General features: G+C 36.7%; 1 non-coding gene across 1 annotated transcript; it reads left to right on the top strand.

The window, feature by feature from the left end:
* Positions 1-790: 790 nt before the first annotated feature.
* On the top strand, positions 791-897 carry LOC131226469 (small nucleolar RNA R71). The gene has a single exon (XR_009161851.1). It is a non-coding gene; the product is annotated as a small nucleolar RNA R71 (small nucleolar RNA).
* Positions 898-7,351: the final 6,454 nt, after the last annotated feature.

Genomic DNA, 7,351 nt, shown 5'->3' on the forward strand with positions numbered 1-7,351 from the left:
TGTACACACACTCCATATATTTGAGGCCCACTATGATGATTTTGATGAATCTAGTCCATCAATTCATTTTTCAAGACCATGATATGACAAGGGGTTAAAGATGAGGGGGATCTAAAGCTTAAGTGGGCCATACTAATCGATCTTTAGGTTTTAAATCACGAATTTCTATCAATCCGATGATTGGATCATCTCTAATCTTATCTTCAAGGTTCCTTAGTAGATTCTAGAGGGATTTTAATGGTTTTTACATTATCATATAGTGTTTGATTAAGGGATGGATTCTTAATTTGAGTGTTACGGTATGTTGAATGATAAATTTGGAGAATTGGGTTCTGATTTTAAGACCAGGGCCTGTCATAGTCTACGTTGAACATTTTTAATGGTTTCTAGGGTTGTCTAATCATGACCCAAAGATTGATTTTCATAATATGATGGTTGGATTATGATCTTGCTAGGTAGATGTGCACACTATGATGCAGATATCGGATTACTGGTTTGTTCTATATTTTCTTATTTTATAAAGTGGTTGGTGAGTAGGATTTGTCTTTAGTTTCAATAGGCTCTTAGACTTAACTCAATGGGAGTTGTAGACAAATAGGTTCTTTTAGGAGGATTCATGGGTTACAAGGATGGTCTTTTTGTGAATTATTTGATGATAGTTTTATAGTATTATATGTGTGTCCTACGTGCCTAAATGCTTTTTATAATATAAATGGTAACACCCGAGTATTAAAAATACGGGGTGTTACATCTGCCCATCATAAAAAAACTTGTTATTCGCCTAGTTTCAAAACTGTGTTGTGGGCATGAATTGACAAGATCCTTGAACCACTCCCAACACTGGAAGAATGTTTCATCTTCCTTTTAGGCGAAGTTCATGATTGATTTTCTAAGGGTGTTCGTTTTATGATATGGGAAAATTTTTCTTAATGAACTCCCTTGTCGTGTCGTTCTGTCTGCCAATAGATCATGGATGTAGTGAATGCAACCATGTCTTAGCTTTCTCTTTCAAGGAGAAGATGAATAGCCGCAGGAAGGAGGTGAAAAATAAAAAGATCCCTCCTACGTGATATTTATAAAGCCTTATGTTTTGATTCTATTGAAGTATGTTCGGTGCTATCAAAGAAGGAACTTTGATACTATCGAAGTTTAAAATTGATTTTTAGGTTATATCTTCCAACTGGATGAAGATGGGACTCGAAGTCCAGTTGAGTTCATGAATCGACCGTAGATCTCCCTGATCTCTACAAGTGGATCCTCTGAAACCCTAGTTTCCTACCTTTGAATTCTACATTGTTTTAGGATAGTTTGCTTTCATGTCTTCACTCTTGTGCTTAGCCGCTCTCATGCTGCGTTCTCTTTGGAAAAACCTTCTTGATTCATTCGTCTAGGTACTATCTTTCCATCACTTCTCCCTTAATTTCGTTATCTCATATGCATTGCATGCTCATCTATCTTTTACATTGAGGACAATGTAGATTTTAGGTTGGGGTGGGAGATTAGGTTACCTAATCAGTGTTTTCTTGGTCTTGAGTAAAAATTGTGAAAATTTTTAAATTTTTCTGGAATTTCTTATAAACTCGATGCGATTTTGACGACCATATTTGATTTAGAATTACAAGACACGTGATGTTGGAAATTCATGACTCTTGGATTCAATTATCTATTAGATTTCACAGTTAAGTTTGAATTGTTAATCTAAAATTAGAAGTTATAAACATTGATTGAGTCATGATTCCACATTTCACATCTCGCTTACACATTAAGGTTTTAGTTTGATATTGAAGGGTTAACTTGGTAATTACTAAGCATGTAAGGAACCAGCCTGGAAAATTTGTCGGTCATGATTAATTGAAGAAAAAGAAAATACCCAGCTAAAAAAAATAAAATAAAAAAATAGATACCTTTGGAAAGGGTTGGGTGAATAGTCTTCACCATAGGTTTGCTCCCTATAAGTGTAGATTTAATTTCCCATGGGTGATATGTGAAAAGGGTTGGGTGTACGATCTTCACCATAGGTTTGCTCCTTATAGGTACGGATTTGATTCCCCTCCCCCTTGATGGAAAATCCAAAAGATGGAAGAATGAAAGAATGATCTATGAGGCATGTTTAGTTTTTGGGTGTCCTGAATGCTCTTGTTGCTTACCAATGGTATCATGAAATAACGAAATGAATTTTAAAGATGATAAGCCGAGATTACACTATACACCCATGGAACTCAATGTTTAGAATCTTTTCTAATTGATGGATTAATACTTTGAGTCTGACTATGGAACCAACCATGCGCTTAAGTCCAGGAGAAGGTAAGGCCCAACATCCATGAATCTTAGAACTCTAGGATTTGGATTGTTTTTCAAAAATCACTCGAGTTTATAGAAACTGTCTTGTAATTCTCAACTTATTTTTCACATACTTTACTCGGGACTAGCAAAATGCTTGTTGGGAGTTGTGTTGAGGGTCAAATATTGCACATTAGACCCCAATTACTACATGGATTTATGAACATGATACTGCTTAATGGTTTATTTTAATCGTGTTTGTGATGCAAGGTGAATCTAGGAGCGTGGACTGGAAAGGATGGTAAAAGCATGGATTTAACACTCAGGTATCACCAAGGCATTGGATGGGACTCCATGGGACTAAGATCAAGGATTTACACACCAGAGATTAGAGAAATTCCAGCCACTCACCTTAAACAGGCATGAAAGACGTCCAGAATTTAAGATCACAGGGTTCCCACCATCTGATTGGCTCAAAACTTTATACAAGGCCTGAGGACTCTAAATTAACCATACGATTCGTATTTCAGCCAGTGGATCCCTCTGAAAATGGCCCAACGGACAGATCAGCCTATTAAATCCTGATGTGGGGGCCCACCTGATGTATGGACATGCTTCAAGTTTGGTTTCAATGCTTAAAATGAGATGTATAAGTAGATGGTCGGTGTGGATTTTATAAAAACATCAAGGTAGGACCCACATTATGTGATTAGCGTGCACACAGTGCACGTCCATCGCATTGCACTGAACTAATAACGCAGTCAAACTGCTTTTGACCGATCCTATTCAAAAATGGCAACTGCCGTGTTTTGCTTCTGCGAACAGAGGTTTGCGGGTGATTCTTGTGGCCCACCACCTTGCCACAACGATTTGATCTGGACCATCCAAGAGAATTATACGGCCCATATCACTAAGACCTAGGTGATAGAATTTCAAAATACAAGCGAGGATTAGTCCCCAACCATTCAAAAGTAGGTTAGACGGCCGTAAGATCCAAAAGTTGGGCCATATCAAAAGCACTCCAAACCATCTATCTCCCCCAGGAATTTCGTCACGAAGGTAATGGACGAAGTAGATTTCTAAATAGATGCTGATTATGGGCCCCACCAAGCATCGACGCGCGCTCTGTTACGCATGTCTAAGACTGACCGGGAAATTCGGGAGGTTGTGGCCCATTGTCTTCGATTATATGGGTAATCCAGACCATCCATCATGTAGGCCACTCAAAAATGTCCCAAGGGACATTATTCTTTTGGAAAGAATCACATGAACAGGGGAGTTTAGAGGATCCGATTTTAGCTGCGAAAGGAGGGAGCTGCGCAAGCCTTCTCTACTGCCTTTGCTTTCGCACTCCAGCAAATAGGGTCAATTCTTCCACCTCCAGCTGACCTCCAACAGCTATAAGAGAACGAGATGTGAGAGAGAGAAATCATTCAAGCTCGGCTTGGACATAAAGCACAGAAGGGTCGGAGAGAGAGTAGAGTTGTTTTTTTTATTTTTCTTTTGTTTATTTTATTTTTGTTCAAGGGACTTAGCCTAATCATGTTGCTAGGCTAAACCTCTTAGCTAGGGCTAAGAGGTGAAGCTTGTAGTGTGATTGGGTTGTTAGCTTTGCTTTGATTCATGGTTATTGAACTCTTATGGATTTTAGTTTGATTATTAAGAAATACTTTTAGTTTTTAATGGTTTATTGTGACTTAAATTACAGTAGATCTGCAATAGCTTTGAGTATGTTCTTTTCATTATGAGATTGTGAACTTAGGAGGCCCTGTTGTTCACCATTGTCTCCTTGGCATGGTTGGGAGACAGAACTCCTTCCTAACTTTCACAATTTACTTTCGAGTTTAGGATTTTCCTAATTTATTTTAGAAAATTCCACTTTCCTTTAGGAATTTCTTTTTTTTTTTAAATTTTTTTTTAAGAAACTAGTTTACTTCTTTCTTTTTAAGGATTTTCTAATTCTAGACCTTCTCTTTAGAAACTGACTTGTTTTGTTTTTTTTTCCAGGTTTTTAACTTAGGGACTCTAATTTGGTAACTTCTTTCCAACCCTCTCTTTCTTTCCAGATTTTCTTTTCCTTTCTTAGGATTAGGTTTTGACTGAGGGCTGCGAGTGTTTCATGCTCAAGTGGTCCCGTGACAACACTCGACGTCTCTTGACTAAAGGAGGATTGGTTGAGGGGTTAACTATCCATCGTAGGACTAGACACCACTCGAAACCCCCTGAGTTAATTGAAGTGATGGCTGAAAACCAACCTCTTCTATCTCAACCTAGGGTGGAGGACATTCAGGATGAGAATGAGGTGTATCAAGCACCCCCACCTCGTACTTTACGGGATTATTTATAACCAGCGGGGCTGAGTATGCCCTCATGCATGATTTTTCCTGAAAATACAGGACATATGGACATCAAGCCAGGGGTTATCCAACCCAGTTGGTAAGAAGAGATTTGTCAAATCTCTGGATGTCTCATGGATCAAATCATCAACAGATACGATTGATGTAGATTTGGAAGTGATCCCATCACCTAGCCATGCCCAGGAGACCGTGGCAAACAACAGCAATTTACCAAACCCACAGCCAATCACAAGAGAACATGTTCGATGCAATTGAACAATTGTCCCGATAGGTTAGTGATTTTTGCAAGATGTTTGATACAATCGAGTATTATTCGATATCATCGAAGTGTTTTCGATGACATTGAATATCCCTCAATTGTGTTTTCGATGACATTGAATATCCCTCAATTGCATCAAAATAGCTCAGATACATTCTATACCAATTCAGCTTACACCAACTGATGTACACATATATTTACCAATACGTTAGTATTTTGTACATAAAAAAGAAAAAGAAAAATAATTTACAAGTATTCAAAAAGAATGATGAGGCTATAGATCCTCAAATATGATCATTAAAGAAAATGGACCATAAATTAGATTGCATTCATAATCTGCATTTGTTGATCTTCTGTTTTCTATTTAGTATTGATTGTTGAATGAAGATCAAACTTCTCTGGTTCAATTAAGGCATCAAAACATTTAGTATGTTTTTTAGTAATGATTCCAAAACATGCATGATACCTTATTCATATGGAGAAGCTGAGTTTTTATTAATTTTTCCTGTATTGCATGAATCTCAACAAACTCCATATTTGTAAAGAGACTATTAGTCAAGTGGTTTGTCATTGATTTGCTCTTTCAAAAAGACTTATATTCAATTTCCTAAGTTTTCCAAAATCATTGAGTCAATTTGATAGATTGTGGTTGTAGCACACCTTGACCAATATCTTTAGTTAGTCCTCACTAAAGAAATTTTCTTTAGCTCACTTCTTTTTGTTATAGCTCCCTTATGAAGTTCTTGACCCATTATAAGATATATCAAAAGGATGGGTCATGGTCACTGGCTAGTTTTCATGGAGCAGTCATTATAAGAGTCTGAGTTTTTTTTTTTTTTACATTATTATCAGGGCAATTGTATTTGTTTTGTGTTACCCACTTGGTAACCACTTTCTTTGAGCAGGAAGATTCTTTCTTAGAGTGACTTCCAGATCATTTGGATTTGTATTTGTTGTTTGTCTTAGAAGTGAGGTTAGGATATCTACGCGTAGGCATTCACCGTTATAGTGTCCTATTTTTCCACAATGATGGCAGGATTCAACCAAAATTTTTCTTCTTTGAGATAGTTGAATTTATCATCACAGATGAAGTAGAGGAAGAGTCATATTTATCTGTTTCATATCCTAGGCCTTTCATGTTTTTGGAGTTTCTACCCATGCTTAGAAGTTTTTCTAACTTTTCATTGCTTTGAGTGAATTTATGAGTTAGTTCTGCAGTATGATTGGAATTTTCAACTTCTAGTTTCAGACTTTTGTTTTCTTTCTTCAATTTCTCATTTTTTAATTCTAGAAGCTTTATTTTCTTAATTAGATTTTCAAAAGTAATATTTCTAACAGCAGTTCCTCATCCATTTTTAATTTGATCAAGCTCATCTTCCTCTTCTAGATCTTTGGGAATGACTATAGTGGTGGAGGCAATGAGTATTTTCTATGACTTTTGGTCTCCACCACTTTCTGACTCACTAGTTTCTGAGTTTGAGTCATTAGTGTCATCTCAAGTGGCTGTGATAGCTTTACCCTTATATTTCTTTATGGGACATTCCGTAGAGATGTGACCATATTTTCTACAGTTGTAACATTGGGGTTCTTTAGACTTGTTGAAAGTTTTGTCTATTGGGCGCTTGCAGTCCAAATGAATCCCTTCGTTATTGTATGGTTTTCCACAATTCTTGTTAAAGAATCTTTTGAATCTATTAGCTAGGAGTCCAACCTCTTCATCCCCATCTTCGTTCTCACTTTCTTCTTCATCTATGGTGGTTATGTTTTTAGAGGCTTTGAAACATTGTTTTTGGATTTTGTGGGTGTTTTAAGATGTAGTTCAAAAGTTTGTAGAGAACATACCAGTTCTTCTATTTTCATCTCATCAATATTCCTACATTCTTCAACGGTGGTGACTTTGGAGTTAAACGATTCCCGTAGTGATCTCAAGATTTTTCCACATATTTTAGGTAACGAAATTCTCTCCAAGTCCACTCACGGAGTTGCATATGATATTTAATTTTGTAAAGAACTCCATAGAGGTCTTATCTTCCTCCATTTTCGAGTGTCCAAACTGAGTAATCAAGAACTGCAACCTTAATCTTTTTACTGTGTGTGTTCTAACTGAGTAGTCAAGAGCTGCAACCTTAATCTTTTTACTATGCTAGTTCCTTCATGGGTTATTTCCAATAAATCTCATGTTTCTTTTAAGGTTTTTCTCATACTGATCTAATTGAATACCTCTTCTGAAATTGTACAGTAAATGACATTCATAGCTTTTGCTTCTTTTGTTTTGTTTTCTTTAACAAAAGCCATCCATTTTTCTTTTAATTTGGGTTTGGTAATGGTTGTGCCATTTTCCAATGCTACTTGTTCGGTTGGGGGTACATATCCATTCTCAACAATTTTCCAAACCCCATGATCCAAAGATTGCAAAAAGTAATTCATCTTGCTTTCCAATATGCTTAATTTGAAC

The sequence above is a fragment of the Magnolia sinica genome, chromosome 14, assembly GCF_029962835.1.
Source record: "Magnolia sinica isolate HGM2019 chromosome 14, MsV1, whole genome shotgun sequence".
NCBI lineage: Eukaryota > Viridiplantae > Streptophyta > Magnoliopsida > Magnoliales > Magnoliaceae > Magnolia > Magnolia sinica.